The sequence below is a fragment of the Heptranchias perlo genome, chromosome 39 (assembly GCF_035084215.1).
Source record: "Heptranchias perlo isolate sHepPer1 chromosome 39, sHepPer1.hap1, whole genome shotgun sequence".
In the NCBI taxonomy this organism is placed as follows: domain Eukaryota; kingdom Metazoa; phylum Chordata; class Chondrichthyes; order Hexanchiformes; family Hexanchidae; genus Heptranchias; species Heptranchias perlo.
The window spans coordinates 7,610,018-7,631,032 of NC_090363.1; the positions used below are offsets into that span (position 1 = coordinate 7,610,018).

At 46.1% G+C, this 21,015-nt stretch overlaps 1 long non-coding RNA gene across 1 annotated transcript in view; it reads left to right on the forward strand.

Annotated features, from left to right (window-relative positions):
• LOC137305195 (uncharacterized) overlaps positions 1-21,015 on the forward strand; it is an 89,962-nt gene that overhangs the window by 27,374 nt on the left and 41,573 nt on the right. Inside the window, exon 2 of the long non-coding RNA XR_010958674.1 lies at positions 2,257-2,450. This is a non-coding gene — a long non-coding RNA (uncharacterized lncRNA). The remainder of the gene's footprint in view (positions 1-2,256; positions 2,451-21,015) is intronic.

Below are 21,015 nucleotides of genomic sequence, written 5' to 3' on the forward strand. Positions count from 1 at the left end.
CTTGACAGCCTCCCTAAAGTGTGGTGCCCAGAATTGAACACAATACTCCAGCTGAGGCCTAACCAGGGATTTTTAATTGGTCACCATAACTTTCTTGCTTTTGTACTCTATGCCTCGACTTATAAAGTCAAGGATCCCGTATGCCTTTTTAACAACCTTCTCAACTTTTCTTGCGACCTTCCAAGATTTGTGTACATACACTCCCAGGTCTCTCTGTTCCTGAACCCAATTTAAAATTGTACCATTTAGTTTATATTGCCTCTCCTCATTCTTCCTACCACTTCACAATTCTCTGCATTAAATTTCATTTGCCATGTGTCCGTCCATTTCACCAGTTTGTCTACGTCTTCCTGAAGTCTGTTACTATCCCCCTCACTGTTTACTACATTTCCGAGTTTCATGTCACTTGCAAACTTTCAGATTATGCACCCTATATAGCTCCCTCTACACTGCCCCATCAAACACTCCCAGATCAAGTACAGCACGGGATAGATACAGAGTAAAGCTCCCTCGACGCTGCCCCATCAAACTCTCCCAGATCAGGTACAGCACAGGATAGACACAGAGTAAAGCTCCCTCTACACTGTCCCATCAAACACTCCCAGATCAGGTACAGCACCGGATGGATACAGAGTAAAGCTCCCTCTACACTGTCCCATCAAACACTCCTAGGTCAGGTACATCACGGAGTAGGTACAGAGTAAAGCTCCCTCTACACTATAATCTAAGCCCTTCTCCATTTCTTTGATACATAGTAACAAATTAAGTGCAATTTGGTGCCATGATCCAATGTTCATTAGCAACTGGATGAAGATTGACCAATGTCATCAATGAAACATATTTACATACAGTCGGCAGATCCTATCCGTTAGGTCAGGATTTGAATCCATGTCTGACCCACTGTATTACCCAGTCGCAGAGCAGGAAAGGACAGTGTCTGACCCACTGTACCACCCAGTCCCAGAGCAGGAAAGGACAGTGTCTGACCCACTGTATTACCCAGTCCCAGAGGGTGAAAGGACAGTGCCTGACCCACTGTATTACCCAGTCCCAGAGGGGGAAAGGACAGTGTCTGACCCACTGCACCACCCAGTCCCAGAGGGTGAAAGGACAGTGTCTGACCCACTGTATTACCCAGTCCCAGAGCAGGAAAGGACAGTGTCTGACCCACTGTATTACCCAGTCCCAGAGCAGGAAAGGACAGTGTGTGACCCACTACACCACCCAGTCCCAGAGGGGGAAAGGACAGTGTCTGACCCACTGTACCACCCAGTCCCAGAGGGGGAAAGGACAGTGTCTGACCCACTGTACGACCCAGTCCCAGAGGGGGAAAGGACAGTGTCTGACCCACTGTACCACCCAGTCCCAGAGGGGGAAAGGACAGTGTCTGACCCACTGTACCACCCAGTCCCAGAGGGTGAAAGGACAGTGTCTGACCCACTGTACCACCCAGTCCCAGAGGGGGAAAGGACAGTGTCTGACCCACTGTACCACCCAGTCCCAGAGGGGGAAAGGACAGTGTGTGACCCACTGTACCACCCAGTCCCAGAGGGGGAAAGGACAGTGTCTGACCCACTGTACCACCCAGTCCCAGAAGGTGAAAGGACAGTGTCTGACCCACTGTACCACCCAGTCCCAGAAGGTGAAAGGACAGTGTCTGATCCACTGTACCACCCAGTCCCATTTGCCTCTTTAAGGTGAAACTCTGGGCAAGCTTTGTTCCCCTTAAATGTATGGGCACTGCCAATGGTTGGCATCGTACATTTGGTGGTTCCAGCACTCGGGAGAGGGGATCAAGGAATTAGCAAGGAAGAGCTGTCTGTCCCTGTGAATCCAGCCCCACGTGGTCTGTAATCTGGGAGAGTTTACAAGGTAGATTTACCTGAAGTATAAGCAGTAGATCTTTGATCAGTGATATGATGAACAGACAGCGTTTTGATGCAGAATCTACATCCATCATATTGTTGTTTCTCTTTCTGCTCAGCCATGGCTCAGTGGGTAGCAGCTCCACCTTAAGTCAGCAGGTTGTGGGTTCTAAGCCCCTCATTGCTGTTTGTGGGATCTTGCTGTGCGCAAATTGGCTGCTGCTTTTCCTACATTACAACAGTGACTACACTTCAAAACTACTTAATTGGCTGGAAAGCGCTTTGGGTCGCTCTGCGGCCGTGACGAGGTGCTGTATAAATGCAAGGCTTTCTTTTTTGTGTGTCAAAGGGCGTCCTGTATATTTCCGATATTTTCTGCTTTATGTTTCAGATTTCCAGATTTTCTTTCTGCTGCTGATTCGCATCTCTCTGTTCCAACTGCGTTGGTGATGAGCAGCTCAATACAGAAAAACACTGAGCTCTGACAGGTCAGCACAGAGGAGCCAGCGATAGATCCATAAACACAAAGCTTCTGGCACTTAACCCCTGGAGCACTGATTCAGCATATGTACTGGCAGCTCGAAGGTAAGTGTCTTAATCCAGTGAAAAATTGGCATGTGTCAGGGCCAGAGGGAGCAGCTAATACAAGAACAATGTAGGCGGAAAGAGAGGGAGAAGGACAGCACAGAACAGAGAGAGAGAGTGCCAGAGAGAGAGAGAAACAGAGAGAGACAGAGAGAGGGAGAGACAGAGAGAGACAGACACAGACAAAGAGAGAGAGACAGAGAGAGAGAGACAGAGAGAGACAGAGACAGAGAGAGATAAGAGACAGAGAGAGGGAGAAACATAGCGACAGAGAGATAGAGACAGAGACAATCAGAGAGACAGACAGACAGAGAGATAGGGACAGAGAGACAGATATCGAGGGAGAGAGAGAGAGAGACTGAGAGAGAGACATAGAGAGAGAGACAGAGAAAGGGAGATAGAGAAGGGGAGAGAGGGAGGTAGAGACAGACAGAGAGAGAGAGTGAGACAGAGAAAGACAGAGAGAGATAGAGACAGAGAGAAATAGAGAGAGGGAGAGGGAGAGAGTCAGAGACAGAGGGAGAGAGATGGAGAGATAGACAGAGACAGAGAGAGAGGGAGAGACAGAGAGAGAGGAAGAGATAGAGAGAGAGGGAGAGACAGAGAGCGAGAGAGAGAAGACAGAGAGAAAGAGATAGACACAGATATAAAGACAGGGAGAGAGATAGACAGAGAGAGAGAGAGAGAGAGCGAAGGAGAGAGAAGACAGAGAGAAAGAGATAGAGACAAATATAAAGACAGGGAAATAGAGGGAGAGACAGAGAGAGAGGGAGAGACAGAGAGAGAGGGAGAGAAGACCGAGAGGGAGAAACCGAGAAAGAGAGACAGACAGAGAGGGAGGTGGAGACAGAGATAAAGGCAGGGAGAGAGAGAGAGAAAGAGAGCGAGGGAGAGAGAAGACAGAGAGAGAGAAATAGAGACAGAGATAAAGACAGGGACAGAGAGAGAGAGACAGAGAAATAGAGAGAGAGAGAATCACAGAGAGAGACAGAGAGACAGACAGACAGAAGGAGACACAGAGGGAGTGACAGAGAGACAGACAGAGAGACAGGCAGAGAGAGACAGAAAGCGAGAGACAGAGAGGGAGATAGAGACAGAGACATAAATTAGCAGAGAGAGAGGGGAAGGCAAGGACATCGAGAAAGAGGCAGAGAAAGAAAAAGAGACAAAGGGGTAAAATTTCTCACCGTGAAACGTTTTACACTATCGCACAATGTCACGATCTACCCCAGTCAATACTGGTCCTTTCCCCCGTTTTCTCCTCTCCTCTTCTGAAGGCCCTGGCTCTTGATGGGAGCCCGTAGTTCCTCACTCAAGTGGCCATTCTTCCTGTGTGAGCTCAGTCCTGTGAGTGTGAACAGACTATTCGACATGGAGGGCATCACAGCCCAAGCCAATCCTGTCCTCAAACGACAACCTCACATACGTACACTTTCCAGGGGTCACTGGGTACTGATCGAGAGCAGGAGCCCCAAAGGATTTAATTTTTCCCCCTGCAAAGCCCGAGATGTGATGAAGCCGGTTGTACCCACCCTATTGTGGTAACGCAGCACAGACTAGGGAATGAACCTGGGACCTTTCTACACTTACACACTGGCCTGTCGGGATTTGTAACTGCCAGTGCTCGTTCTAATGTCCTGTTGGGAAGGTGTCAGCTGTGGATCAGTGGGTAGCACTCTCACCTCTGAGTTGGAAGGTTTTGGGTTCAAGTCCCACTCCAGGGACTTGATCACAAAATCTAGGCTGACTCTCCAGTGCTGTACTGTTGGATGTGCTGTCTTTCTGAATGAGACATTAAAACTGAGGCCCTACCTTCCCATTCAGGCCAAGATCCCATGGCACTATTTCGAAGAAGAACAGGGGAGTTACAATATTTATCTCTCAAACAACATCACTAAAAACAGATTATCTGGTCATTATCTCATTGCTGTTTGTGGGAGTTAGCTGTGTGCAAATTGGCTGCCATGGTTCCTGCATTACAACAGTGACTACACTTCAAAGGTACTTCTTCAGTAGTAAAGGGCTCTGGGACGTCCTGAGATTGTGGAAAGTGCTGTATAAATGCATGTCTTTTGTTTCTATGTTGTGTGAAGAGCCTGTGGCCACAGTCCTTTACTGTCAGTAAATGATTGAAGGGAGTGAAATTGGCCCTTCATAGACTCCATGCACCTCTCCCCAGTGCAGGGAATGATGGTGTATTTAGTCCAGTGTTAATGGGATGTGTGTGCTTCTAGTGCTGGGGTTAAGGCGAGTAATTTTTCTGCATTACTGTCTCCCCAGACAGTATGGGAACACTGGTTACTAAAAGCCATTAACGACATCACAGCGTCCCACAGTCTGCCCACTGACAGCCTCAGTCCATTAAAGTGCAGTCAGACTTCAGACTCACATCCTTAATGCACAGTTATTTCAGCAATAAAGTACTTTTCACACTGCCTGGGCAGTGAGTCAAAGTTCTGTCAGCTACTGAACAGCAACCTCTGAGTAACGGGTGTAACCATCATCAGAAGCTCCCTCTACACTGTCCCATCAAACACTCCCAGGGCAGGTACAGCACGGGTTAGATCCAGAGTAAAGCTGCCTCTACACTGTCCCATCAAACACTCCCAGGGCAGGTACAGCACGGATTAGATACAGAGTAAAGCTGCCTCTACACTGTCCCATCAAACACTCCCAGATTACACACATCACAGGTTAGATGCAAAGTGAATCTCCCTCTACACAGTCCTATCAATGGACTGTCCAGTTCCAGAGATTGAAGAGCACAGACATACATGGTGACACATAAATACGTTCATGTACAGTCCCATTGCCAATGGGTGGGTTACTCACACTGACCACGAATGGGTTCCTCTTACATTCCATGGATGGGCTCCTCGCATTGCATATGGATGGGTTACTCCCACTGCCCATAGATTGGCCACTCCCACTCATTATGGTAGGGTTACTCCCACTGCCATGGACGGGTTAATCCCAAACACTATGGGAAGGATTACACCCACTCACTATGGGAAGGATTACTCCCACTCACTATGGGAAGGATTACTCCCACTCACTATGGGAAGGATTACTCCTACTCACTATGGGAAGGATTACACCCACTCACTATGGGAAGGATTACTCCCACTCACTATGGGAAGGATTACTCCCACTCACTATGGGAAGGATTACTCCCACTCACTATGGGAAGGATTACACCCACTCACTATGGGAAGGATTACTCCCACTCACTATGGGAAGGATTACTCCCACGCACTATGGGAAGGATTACACCCACTCACTATGGGAAGGATTACTCCCACTCACTATGGGAAGAATTACACCCACTCACTATGGGAAGGATTACTCCCACTCACTATGGGAAGGATTACTCCCACTCACTATGGGAAGGATTACACCCACTCACTATGGGAAGGATAATCCCACTCACTATGGGAAGGATTACTCCCACTCACTATGGGAAGGATTACTCCCACTCACTATGGGAAGGATTACTCCCACTCACTATGGGAAGGATTACACCCACTCACTATGGGAAGGATTACTCCCACTCACTATGGGAAGGATTACTCGCACTCACTATGGGAAGGATTACACCCACTCACTATGGGAAGGATTACTCCCACTCACTATGGGAAGGATTACTCTCACTCACTATGGGAAGGATTACACCCACTCACTATGGGAAGGATTACACCCACTCACTATGGGAAGGATTATTCCCACTCACTGTGGGAAGGATTACACCCACTCACTATGGGAAGGATTATACCCACTCACTATGGGAAGGATTATTCCCACTCTCTGTGGGAAGGATTACACCCACTCACTATGGGAAGGATTATTCCCACTCACTGTGGGAAGGATTACTCCCACTGCCCATACCCGGGGTTCCTCCCACGGCCTATAGATGAGTTCCTTTCTCGTGCAGCATTTTCCAGATGTCACTTTTGATCCCTGCCCAATGATCCCGGGAATCACGTGATGAGCATTGCAGAACATGATGTCACTAGGCTTCTGCCTATAAAGGGGGAGCCAGCGTATTTGATCATCAGTTGATTTTATCCCAGCTCATGAATTGATTCCTCACTACTTGATGTTATTCATCTTATGAAAGCAAATCAAAGAGTAAAAAGAAAGATGACAGTAAGCCATTGCACCCACCAACAAAGCAGTTAGAACTCCACAAAGTTTACAATAGCCGTGTCGACACCTGTCAAAGGCTTTAAACCCCATAAAGTGTGTCAAAGCCATTCCCAGTGATGGACTGGTTTAATATCTGTATCACAACACCAATAATTGCTCACCCTGCTTTTCGCATCGACCCAGGGCCTTACAGGTACTGATATGAATCAACACTTGCAACAGGTTATCACTTGTATTTTGAACTTAATACCTCTGAGCTATGCAAGGCCATAACACCAAACCTCAGGGCAGCCTCCATTCCCACGGGTTAGCCCATTCTTCAAGGCAGTGAGTAGATCCCTCGGTGAGTCTGCCAGCAACACAATATCATCCGCGAGAAGGAGTTACATAGAATGTATAGCACAGAAACAGGCCATTTGGCCCAACTGGTCGATGCTGGTGTTTATGCTCCACACGAGCCTCCTCCTTCCCTACTTCATCTAATCCTATCAGCATACCCTTCTATTCCTTTCTCCCTCAAGTGTTTATTTAGCTTCCCCTTAAATGCATCTATGCTATTTGCCTCAACTACTCCTTGTGGTTGCACGTTCCACATTCTCAACACTCTTTGGGTAAAGCAATTTCTCCTGATTTCCCTGTTGGATTTATTAGTGACGATCTTATATTGATGGTGCGGCAATATTTCCCCAAATGCCAGGAGCAGTCGCTCCGAGGGTGTCTCATATCACACCATCCACTGCTTCATCGATGAAGATATTGAATAAGACTGGAGACACCGGACAATCCTGCCCGGCTCCTCTTTCAAGAGGAGTTCAACGAGCCATTGTCTGTCCGGACGCAGATCTTGGAGCTGGGGCCGTCGTTCTGGACGAGATCCAGGAGTTGCCCGTGTCCTCCCATCGCTTTCAACCTGGTCATGAGGGCCATATAAAGCTTGAGATCGAAGACCTCATGGAAGCAAATTGGGTGAATTGATCAGTTCATCAACAAACAGTGATGGTGAAATGTTGTCATGTTTCCGTGGGGTTTACCCATTATATATGGTGATACAAATATTGACACAGGAAGTAACGTGGTGCACAGGAAGTGAACACATAGGACAAGATTTTTAATAAGTTACTTGCTGATGGAGTTGCACACACGGTGGGGGGAGTAAATTTTGACTTCAATGGAAACAAAAATTGGGTGACGTCTAAAATGGGCGGCCGATCCGTTACTTCCCACTTTCTCCTCTTGCCTACCCCCTCCCCTTCTTCTCTCTCCTCCACTTTTCTCCCCCTCCTCCCCACCCTCTCCTTTGCTCTACCACCGCCCCACCCCCATCCACTCCCCCACCTCTCCATTCCCCTCTCCCTCTCCCATTTCCAGCCCCAGTCCCCGCCCTCCTTCTCCTCCCTTACTGTTAAGGTGGTGGGGTGGTGGGGGGGGGGGGGGGGTTCAATGTTGCCAATGATCATGTCTAAGGCAGTAGCGATAGATGGATATAACAGGCCGACTCCAAAGCGGTTCCACCAATGCGATGGGGCATGGCGGGCCTCAGCCTATCCCACGGCTCCAGTACGATGGTATCCATATCAAAACAGCGGCAGGACCGGAATCACGGACTGCGATGGAGTCTCGACAGATTGGGGGGAACAAGGGATTAAAGAGCTCTGGGAGAGTTAAATTATCCAGTGCTGTTCTTTTTTGTCTATACACATTTAAACTTAAAGATGCAGGTGTCTGAACAATGGGACAGTCTGAAGGCCGGAAAAACTAGTTGTGGAGATAGGAATTTATAATCGGAAATGTCGAAATGAGACTTTAAAATGGGGAGTGAAAGACATCTGCATGGCCTGGTCCAATTATCTCTAACCCCTAACCCCTAAACTCTAACCTTACTTCACCTGAAGACTTTGTAATATCACCAGGAGATCAAATAATAGATATTAAATCCTTATGTCTGTGCACACTTCCTCTCAACTTTTTCCATCACAAATTCCTATGTCCACATTTATAATGGGAGCTGCCTCCATTAAAAGGGTCACGCCGTAATTGCACCCTCCCAGTATCAGCGCCACCACTGACTGGAGGGTGTAATTGCTGTTTGGAAAGTAACACAGCCAGTTTCCATAGTAAATGTGGAAACAAACATTTTTGACGGAAATACATACAAATAAGCACAGAATGTACGACTTTAAAGTGGGGACTGGATTACGTCTGTGCACCTGGTCCGATTATCCCCACCCGCTAACCCTAATTCACCTGCGGACTACATTTGGTCTTGATTCCTTGGGGGTAATTTTAACTTTGGGCGATAGTGTAAATCGGCCGATATCGAATTAGCCGCCTGTTGTACACCCGCCTGACTTTCCTTCTATTGACTTCAATAACACCCCCCACCCGCCATGTATAATACCATGGGAGTTCAACAATATTATATGTCGATAGAGATAGATGGACAGACAGATCGATAGATAGATAGACAGACAGACAGACAGACAGATAGATAGTAAGAGAGATTGTAAGAGCTTCTCAAGTGTGTAAAAAGGAAAAGAGTAGCGAAAGTAAACATGGGTCCCTTAGAGGCTGAGGCAGGAGAAATTATAATGGAGAATAAGGAAATGGCAGACATGTTAAACAAATATTTTGTATCTGTCTTCACAGTAGAAGGCACAAAAAACTTAACAGAAATAGTGGGGAACCAAGGGTCTAATGAGAATGAGGAACTTAAAGTAATTAATATTAGTAAAGAAAAAGTACTGGAGGAATTAATGGAACTAAAAGCCGACAAATCCCCAGGACCTGATGGCCTACATCCTAGGATTTTAAAAGAGGTGGCTGCAGAGGTAGTGGATGCATTGGTTGTGATCTTCCAAAATTCCCTAGATTCTAGAACGGTCCCAGTGGATTGGAAGGTAGCAAATGTAACCCCGCTATTCGAGAAAGGAGGGAGAGAGAAAACCGGGAACTATAGGCCAGTTAGCCTGACATCAGTAGTAGGGAAAATGCTGGAATCCATTATTAAGGAAGTGGTAACAGGGCACTTGGAAAATCATAATATGATTAGGTAGAGTCAACATGGCTTTATAAAAGGGAAATTGCGTTTGACAAATCTATTAGAGTTTTTCGGGGAGGTAGCTAGCAGGGGAGATAAAGTGGAACCAGTGGATGTAGTATATTTGGATTTTCAAAAGACATTCGATAAGGTGCCATATAAAAGGTTGTTAGACAAGGTAAGGGCTCATGGGGTTGGGGGTAATTTATTAACATGGATAGAGGATTGGATCATGGGCACAAAACAGAGAGTAGGAATAAACGGGTCATTTTCAGGTTGGCAGGCTGTAACTAGCGGGGTGCCGCAAAGATCAGTGCTTCGGCCTCAGCTATTTACAATCTATATTAATGACTTGGATGAAGGGACCGAGTATAATGTATCCAAGTTTGCTGATGATACAAAGCTAGGTGGTAAAGTAAGCTGTGAGGAGGACACAAAGAGTCTGCAAAGGGATATAGACTGGTTAAGTGAGTGGGCAAGAAGGTGGCAGATGGAGTGTAATGTGGGAAAATGTGAGGTTATTCACTTGGGTAGGAAGAATAGAAGAACAGAATATTTTTAAATGGTGAGAAACTATTAAATATTGGTGTTCAGAGTGATTGGGTGTCCTTGTACATGAAACGTTGCAAGTTAACATGCAGATACAGCAAGCAATTAGGAAGGCAAATGGCATGTTGGCCTTTATTGCAAGGGGGTTGGAGTACAAGAGCAAGGAAGTCTTGCTGCAATTGTATAGGGCTTTGGTGAGACCACATCTGGAGTACTGTGTACAGTTTTGGTCTTTGTACCTGAGGAAGGATATACTTGCCTTAGAGGCAGTGCAACGAAGGTTCACTAGATTGATTCTTGGGATGAGAGGGTTGTCCTGTGAGGAGAGATTGAGTAGAATGGGCCTTTACTCTCTTGAGTTTTGAAGAACGAGAGGTGATCTCGTTGAAACATTTAAGATTCTAAGAGAGCTTGACAGGGTAGATGCTGAGAGATTGATTCCCCTGGCTGGAGAGTCTAGAACTAGGGGGCATGGTCTCAGGATAAGGGGTCGGCCATTTAGGACTGAGATGAGGAGAAATTTCTTCATTCAGCGGGTTGTGAATCTTTGGAATTCTCTACCCCAGAGGGCTGTGGATGCTCAGTTGTTGAGTATATTCAAGGCTGAGATCGATAGATTTTTGGACTCTAAGGGAATCAAAGGATATGGGGATCAGGCAGGAAAGTAGAGTTGAGGTCGAAGATCAGCCATGATCTTACAGACAGTCAGAGGGAGGGAGAAGGATAGATGGATAGATAGATAGACAGACAGATGGACAGAGAGAAAGATAGATAGATAGATGGATAGAGAGACAGAGAGAGAAAGATAGATAGATAGATAGATAGATACACAGACAGACAGAGAAGTAGATAGACAGACAGACAGAGGGAGAGAGATAGATAGATAGATGGATAGATAGAGAGAAATATACATAGATATGGATAAAGATATAGAGATATACACACTCAGAAGCACATGTACAAACAAACATACAACACATTCATACTCACACACACACACACATGTAGAGTGAATTACAGGAAACTGTAAGCTGTGAATTAGATGTCTGCTCTGTTTTTAACAGAGTTGCAATGTTTATCTTGGCCCATATTTTATTATACCAATATATCTCGCTTTAATTCTCCACTCACAGTGTGCCACAGGCTACAGCACAGAAACATTTCCCATTTACGCACTGATGGTTCCGAGACCCCCAAGGTCAGCAAATATAACAATGCTGAATTATTCAGGAGAAAGATTTAGATTGGCTTTTGCTGGGCTGAGTGGCCTCTTTAACTGTTTGATCTATAGACACACTAAGGCTGCACCACTCAGCCTTAATACATCTGCCATGTGTATTTCATTTAAACCGTATTTTATAATATGCTCATTCCGACACTTCTGGATGTGGCTCTCTGCCAGCTGTGTACTGTAGTGATGTGTAAGTTGTGTGTTGGTGAGTACTAAGTGAGACATTGTGTACACCATGGCCAGGTCCCTCCACTTCAGCGCTCTTGGATATGACTTAAATGTAAATAAAAAGAAAGAACGTGCATTTCTATAGCAACTTTCACAACCTCAGGACATCCCAAATGCTTTACAGCCAATGAAGCACTTTTTTTTACATGTAGCCACTGTTATAATGTAAGAAACATGGCAGCTAACTTGTGCACAGCAAGGTCCTACAAACAGCAACGTGATAATGACCAGATCATCTGTTCTTAAGTGTTGGTTGAGGAATAAATATTGGCCAGGACACGAGGGAGAACTCCCCTGCTCTTCTTCAAAATAGTGCCATGGCATTTTTTACATCTATTTGAGAGGGCAAATGGAGCCTCAGTTTCACATATCATTCACCAATGAAGCACTCCCTCAGTGCTGAACTGAAGTATCAGCCTAGATTAGGAACATAGGAACAGGAGGAAGCCATTCAGCCCCTCGAGCCTGTTCCCACCATTCAATTCGATCATGGCTGATCTGTATCTCAACTCCGTTTACCCGCCTTGGTTCTGTAACCCTTACCTAACAAAAATCTATCAATCTCAGTTTTGAATTTTTCAATTGACCTCCAGCCTCAACAGCTTTTTGGGGGAAGAGATTTCCACTACCCTTTGTGTGAAGAAATGCTTCCTGATATCACCCCCAATCAGCCTAGCTCTAATTCTAAGGTTATGCCCCTTATTCTGGACTCCCCCCACCAGAGGCAATAGTTTCAATCTACCCTATCAAATCCTTTAGTCATCTTAATTAGATCACCCCTTAATCTCCTATACTCAAGGGAATACATCATTCATCTGACGAAGGAGATAATCTCCGAAAGCTTGTGAATTTAAAATAAAATTGCTGGACTATAACTTGGTGTTGTAAAATTGTTTACAAGGGAATACAAGCCTAGTCTAAGCAACCTGTCCTCATAATTTAACTCTTAGCCCCAGTATCATTCTGGTGAATCTCCACTGCACCCCCTCCAATGCCAATCTATCCTTCCTGAGTTGCAGTGCCCAGCACAGAATTGATTACATACTATAAGGCTCTGGAGTGGGACTTGAACTCACAAACCTTGTAACTCAGAGGCAAGAGTGCGACCCACTGAGCCACAACTAACACCTGTGTGAGTCTTTGTTTTATTTTATATAACAAAATAAAAGAAAGTGCAAGCATTGTATGCAATTCGTATATCACAGAAAATCCACTGGAGCTCATTGCTCTCTCAATAGTTAGAAATAATGTGTCACATTTATCCCAGTAGGATAAATGTAATATATGGAAGTGTTTCTAGCCATCTGCTCCTACTAGTGGAGATTTAACCAGTCTTAAAATAGCAGACTGAGGCCATGGATATCATGAACAGTCGATTCTGGGCTATATTGGGGCAATTTTAACCTAACCCACTCGTCAGGAAACTGGTTTAGCATCACACCCGATTTTGAAGTCGACGGAGAGTAAAATCGGGCGGGGTGTAAAACCGGCATTCCACCCGATCCTGTGGGATTCCCGCCCGGTGAGTTAGGTTAAAATTACCCCCCATAGTCTCAGGAATGAAGTTTTCTGCCATAAAAACAATGGCCCTGAAATTCCACCGGTGTTTTTCACAGCACAAATGGAGAAATACGTCTGCTTACATCACTTCATAAGAACGTAAGAAATAGGAGCAAGAGTAGGTCATATGGCCCCTCGATCCTGCTCCCCCGTTCAATCAGATCATAGTTGATCTTCGACCTTAACTCCACTTTCCTGCCTGATCCCCATATCCCTTGACTCCCCTAGAGTCCAAAAATCTATCCATCTCAGCCTTGAATATCCCAGCATCCACAGCCCTCTGGGGTAGAGAATTCTAAGGATTCACAACCCTCTGCGTGAAGAAATTCCTCCTCATCTCAGTCTTGAATGGCTGACCCCTTATCCTGTGACTATGCCCCCTAGTTCTAGACTCTCTAGCCAGGGGAAACATTCTCTCAGCATCTACCCTGTCAAGCCCCCTCATAATCTTATATGTTTCAATGCGATCACCTCTCATTCTTCAAAACTCCAGAGAGTACAGACCCATTCTACTCAAGCTCTCGTCATAGGACAACCCTCTCATCCCAGGAATTAATCTAGTGAACCTTCGTTGCACCGCCTCCAAGGCAAGTATATCCTTCCTTAGATAAGGAGACCAAAACTGTACGCAGTACTGCAGGTGAGGTCTCACTAAAGCCCTTAACAACTGTAGTAAGACTTCCTTACTCTTGTACTCCAACCCTCTTGCAATAAAGGCCAACATGCCATTTGCTTTCCTAATTGCTTGCTGTACCTGCATACTAACTTTTTGTGTTTCTTGTACGAGGACACCCAAGTCTCTCTGAACAACAACATTTGATAGTTTCTCACCATTTAAACAATATTCTGTTGTTCTATTCTTCCTACCAAAGTGAATAACTTTACATTTCCCCACATTATACTCCATCTGCCACCTCCTTTCCCATTGACTTAACCTGTCTGTATCCCTTTGCAGACTCTTTGTGTCCTCCTCACAGCTTACTTTCCCACCTAGCTTTGTATCATCAGCAAACCTGGATACATTACACTCGGTCCCTTCACCTAAGTCATTAATATAGATTGTAAATAGCTGAGGCCCAAGCACCCATCCTTACGGCACCCTACTAGTTACACCCTGCCAACCTGAGAATGATCCCTTCCTCGGAGGTTTCACTGGTGTTGCCAACTCTGATTGGGTGTATTCCTGGAGGTTTCATCACATGACCTCCCACCTCTAACCGCCCCGCCCCGCCCTGCCCCCCCCCCACACTCCCGCCATTGGTCCATCCTCCAGCCGCACGGCCTTCCAGCGGCCAATTGGAAAGTGAACATACTCTTTCTTACCCGATTGGATTAATCTGGACTGTTAGTGAGACAGCCTTTATTTCCCCATCTCCAATATTTTTATAACTAATAAATGAAAGTGCTCAAAGAAAAGGGAAAAAGAAGGCAATTTTGTTTAATGCCCCTATGCTTTTTCTCCGAGGGTGATTAATCTTCAATTTCTGGAGGCTCCAGGACAATCCTGGAGGGTTGGCAACCCTAGGTTCTGATGGTCTCTTGCAGAGGTTCTGCTAGGAGACTGGGAGATCCAGGGTCGACCTCTCACCGGATCCCTCACGTAGGGATGGTTCATGTGCAACCCTTAAGCCAGACGTTCTCCCATCTCTAGACTCGACAGCCTACAGAGAGTTCCAGTAAGAACTCCAGAGCGGGCCTGACCTTTACCCTTTAACCCCTTCCCAGCTTCATGTAGAAGTGCAGAGCTCCAGTGATGGTATTACCCATCAATGCAAGACCTCGCGCACACAGCGGGCGGCTTATCAGCAAATCAGAGAGTCATACAGCACAGAAGGAGGCCATACAGCCCATCGTACCTGTGCCGGCACTTTGAAAGAGCTGTCCAATTAATTTCAATCCCCCCCTGCTCTTTCCCCAAGGCCCTGCAATTTTTTTCCCCTTTCCAAGTATTTATCCAATTCCCTTTTGAAAGTTACTATTGAATCTGCTTCCACCGCCCTTTCAGGGAGTGCATTCCAGATCATAACAACTCACTGCGTTAAAAAAAAATTCTCCTCACCTCCCCTCTGGTTCTTTTGCCAATTATCTTAAATCTGTGTCCTCTGTTTACCGACCCTCCTGCCACTGGAAACAGTTTCTCTTTATTTACTCGATCAAAACCCTTCATGATTTTGAACACCTCCATTAATTCTCCCCTTAACCTTCTCTGCTCTAATGAGAACAATCCCAGCTTCTCCAGTCTCCCCGCATGTGGGCAGCGCACTCTCAATTTACCAGCAAGCGGCCTGCTGCCCGTGAGGACCAGCAGGTGACAGGGGGTGTCCAAGACTTCCACCCGTGTCCTCAGCACGATGATTAATCTGACGTCCCTCTCCTGGTCTGCCAACAAACTATTTATGGACGGTCATGGACACACACCAATCGATCAATGATATGGTAAAAGCCCCTGTCAGCAATATCTCAGTACAAGGACTTGGTGCGACTGTATCAAATTTAAAGAATCATACAGCATAGAAGGAGGCCATTCGGCTCATCGTGCCTGTGCCGGCTTTTTGAAAGAGCTGTCCAATTAGGACAACTCCGCTGCGAGAGAATCATAGAATATATTGGTCTAAATGCTGTTCTGGTGCAAGTGTTAAATCATTTATTTCAACTGAGCTGACACCTCCACTAAAACAGCTGACCAGGGGATGTCATGGGACTGCTTTGAGCGTTTAACAGCCGATATCTCAAAGAACGCCACGTCCAGACACATGCTGCAAGGACAAAAGGCTGAGATTGCTGGATAATCAGACAGTGATCCACTCCACACCTGGATTATCACACGGTGATCCACTCCACACCTGGATTATCACACGGTGATCCACTCCACACCTGGATTATCACACGGTGATCCACTCCACACCTGGATTATCACACGGTGATCCACTCCACACCTGGATTATCACACGGTGATCCACTCCACACCTGGATTATCACACGGTGATCCACTCCACACCTGGATTATCACACGGTGATCCACTCCACATCTGGATTATCACACGGTGATCCACTCCACACCTGGATTATCACACGGTGATCCACTCCACACCTGGATTATCACACGGTGATCCACTGCACACCTGGAGTATCACACAGTGATCCACTCCACACCTGGATTATCACACGGTGATCCACTCCACACCTGGATTAACACACAGTGATCCACTGTACACCTGGATTATCACACAGTGATCCACTCCACACCTGGATTATCACACAGTGATCCACTCCACACCTGGATTATCACACAGTGATCCACTCCACACCTGGATTATCACACAGTGATCCACTCCACACCTGAATTATCACACAGTGATCCACTGTACACCTCGATTATCACACAGTGATCCACTCCACACCTGGATTATCACACAGTGATCCACTCAACACCTGGATTATCACAGAGTGATCCACTCCACACCTGGATTACCACACAGCGATCCACTCCACACCTGGATTATCACACAGTGATCCACTCTACACCTGGATTATCACACAGTGATCCCTTCTGCACCTGGATTATCACACAGCGATCCACTCCATACCTGGATTATCACACAGCGATCCACTCCACACCTGGATTATCACAGTGATCCACTCTACACCTGGATTATCACACAGTGATCCACTTTACACCTGGATTATCACACAGTGATCCATGCCACACCTGGATTATCATACAGTGATCCCTTCTGCACCTGGATTATCACACAGTGATCCATTCCACATCTGTATTATCACACAGGGATCCACTCCACACCTGTATTATCACACCGTGATCCCTTCTGCACCTGGATTATCACACAGTGATCACACTCTACACCTGGATTATCTCATAGTGATCCACTCCACACCTGGATTATCACACAGTGATCCATGCCACACCTGGAGTATCACACAGTGATCCACTCCACACCTGGATTATCACACAGTGATCCACTCCACACCTGGACTATCACACCGTGATCCACTCCACACCTGGACTATCACACAATGATCCACTCTACACCTGGATTATCACACGGTGATCCACTCTACACCTGGATTATAACACAGTGATCCACTCTATACCTGGATTATCACACAGTGATCCTTCCTACACCTGGATTATCATACAGTGATCCACTCCACATCTGGATTATCACACAGTGATCCACTCTACACCTGGATTACCACACAGTGATCCATGCCACACCTGGATTATCACACAGTGATCCCTTCTGCACCTGGATTCTCGCACAGTGATCCACTCCACATCTGTCTAATCACACAGTGATCCACTCCACACCTGGAGTATCACACAGTGATCCACTCCACACCTGGATTATCACACCGTGATCCACTGTACACCTGGACTATCACACAATGATCCACTCTACACCTGGATTATCACATGGTGATCCACTCTACACCTGGATTATAACACAGTGATCCACTCTACACCTGGATTATCAAACAGTGATCCACTCCACACCTGGATTATCACACAGCGATCCAGTCCACACCTGGATTATCACACAGTGATCCATTCTACACCTGGAATTTCACACAGTGATCCACTCTATACCTGGATTTTCACAGTGATCCACTCCACACCTGGATTATCACACAGTGATCCACTCCACACCTGGATTATCACACAGTGATCCACTCTACACCTGAATTATCACACAGCAATCCACTCCACACCTGGATTATCACACAGTGATCCACTCTACACCTGGATTATCACACAGTGATCCACTCCACGTCTGGATTATCACACAGTGATCCTACACCTGGATTATCACACAATGATCCCTTCTACATCTGGATTATCACACAGTGATCCACTGTACACTTGGATGATCACACAGTGATCCACTCTACACCTGGATTATCACACAGTGATCCACTCTACACCCCCTGGATTATCACACAGTGATCCACTCTACATCTGGATTATCACATAGCGTTCATAAATTGTAGCACCTTCTCTTCCCCGGTGCAGCTCTCTACCCTCTGTTCCTCACTGTCTCCACTCTCTACCTTCTGTTCCTCACTGTCTCTCCTTCTCTACCCTTTGTTCTCCACTGTGTCTCCTCTCTACTATCTGTTCCCAATGTGCCTCCTCTCTATCCCTCTGTTCCCCACTTTGTCTCCTCTTTAACCATGGTTACTCACTGTATCCCTTCTCTATCCCTCTGTTCCCCACTCAGTGTCTCCTCTCTACCCTCTGTTCCCCACTTTGTCTCCTCATTACCCTCGGTTACTCACTGTGTCCCTTCTCTATCCCTTTGTTCCCCACTCAGTGTCTCCTCTCTATCCCTCTGTTCCCCACTCTTTCCCCTCTCTATCCCTCTGTTCCCCACGGTGTCTTCTCTCTATCCCTCTGTTCCCCACTTTTTCCATTCTCTATCCCTCTATTCCCCACTGCGCATCCGCTCTACCCTCTGTTCCCCACTGTGTCTCTTCTCTATCTGTCTATTCCATAATGTGTCTCCTGTCTACCCTCTGTTCCCCACTGTGTCTCCTCTCTATCCCTCCTTTCTGCACTATACCCCTTCTCTAATCCCCACCTTGCCCTCTCTCTAACCCGCAGCTTCTTGCCACGTGTTATCCTGAATTCCTCTTCTCTGTATCTTTGCTCCTTCCTCCTTTGAAGTTCTTCTCTCTCAGTATCTGTGAGACTGTGACAGACAGCCCCCCCCCCACCCCACAATGAGCCCTTCGCTGGGCTCTCTTTAATCAGCCTTGTCCCCAAACTGATGTTGATGTCTGCGGCCAGACGAGGCCTGTCCTGCTCTGTCAGCTGAAGGTCTTTCCCTGAGTTATGAAGCTGACTGATGATCACTGGCTCTGACTGACTGGCTGTGAATCTCCATTCATTTTGCCGACACGAATCCTGCTGCTCAGTCAATGTGTCTCCCACCTGTTCTCAAGCTCCATCGGCCCAGGCGTGACAAGGACACGCCGCACTCTGTCCTATCAAAGTCACTGCTGATGTAGTGAGAGATCAGCTTACTGAGCAAAGTGTACGTCTGCCTGTGTACTGGGGGTGTGGGGGGGGGGTGGGGCGGTGCTCGGGGTGGGGGGTGGGCCTGGTGGGCACGGGGTGGGGTCGGGTGGAACGCCCGTTTTATCACACCGCCTGATTTTACTTTCTATTGATTTCACCGGAAGCATAAAATTGGGCCAAGTGTGTAAAACAAGCAACTGACCCGAACCCACCCCATTCCCGATGGGCGGGATAGGTTAGAATTATCCCTCTTCAACTGTGTTGTATTTGTCTGTGTGTGTGTCTGTCTTTGTGTTGTATCTGTATGTGTCTATCTGTGTATCTGTCTCTGTGTATCTGTCTCTGTGTTGTGACTGTCTATGTATCTGTCTCTCTGTGTATATGAGGGTGATTTTAACCCGTAACAACAGGTGGGTTGGGGGCGGGTGGGAGTTGAAAATAGTTGTTTTTTGGGTCGCGACCGCAACCCAGCTTTATTTCTGGGTTTAACTTGGGCATGTAAAAGTACAGGCTTCCCACTGGGAATGCAAAGTCCATAAATTTTGCAGTTGCGACCCAAAAAAACAACTATTTTCAACTCCCGCCCGCCCCCAACCCACCCGTTCTTGGGGTTTAAAATCACCCACTATGTCTCTGTGTTGTGACAGTCTATATATCTGTCTCTGTTATATATGTCAGTGTGTATCTGTCACTGTGCTGTATCTGTCTCTGTGTTGTACCTGTGTTGTATCTGTCACTACTGTATCTGTCACTGTGTTGCATCTGTCACTGTGCTGTATCTGTCTCTGAGTTGTATCTGTTACTGTGTTGTATCTGTCTCTGTGTTGTATCTGTCTTTGTGTATCTGTCTCTGTGTATGTGTCTCTGTGTATATGTCTCAGTGTTGTCCCTGTCTCTATGTATGTGTCACTGTGTTGTATCTGTCTCTGTGTTGTATCTGTCTATGTGTTGTGTATGTTGTTCTGTGCTGGTGTATATGTCATTCTGTATTGCTGTATATGTTCTTCTGTGTTGGTGTATATGTTGTTCTATGCTTGTGTATATGTTGTCATGTGCTGGTGTATAAATTGATCTGGGCTGGTGTATATGTTGTCCTGTGCTGATGTATATATTGTTCTGTGCTGGTGTATATGTTGTTCTGTGTTGGTGTATATGTTGCTTTATGCTGGTGTATATGTTGTTCTGTGTTGTATATGTTGTTCTATGCTGGTGAATATGTTGTGCTGTGTTGGTGTATATGTTGTTCTATGCTGGTGTATATGTTGTTCTGTGCTGTGTATATATTGTTCTATGCTGGTGTATATGTTGTTCTGTGCTGGTGTATATGTTGTTCTGTGTCAGTGTATATATTGATCTCTGCTGGTGTATATGTTGTCCTGTGTTGGTGTATATATTGTTCCGTGTTGGTGTATATATTGTTCTATGCTGAGGTATATGTTGTTCTGTGTTGGTGTATATATTGTTCTGTGTTGATGTGTATATTGTTCTGTGCTGAGGTATATGTTGTTCTGTGTTGGTGTATATATTGATCTGTGTTGGTGTATATATTGTTCTGTGTTGATGTGTATATTGTTCTGTGCTGGTGTATATATTGTTCTGTGCTGGGGTATATGTTGTTCTATGCTGGTGTATATGTTGTGCTGTGTTGGTGTATATGTTGTTCTGTGTTGGTGTATATATTGATCTGGGCTGGTGTATATGTTGTCCTGTGTTGGTGTATATGTTGTTCCATGCTGGTGTGTATGTGCTGTTCTAAGCTGGTGTATATGTTGGT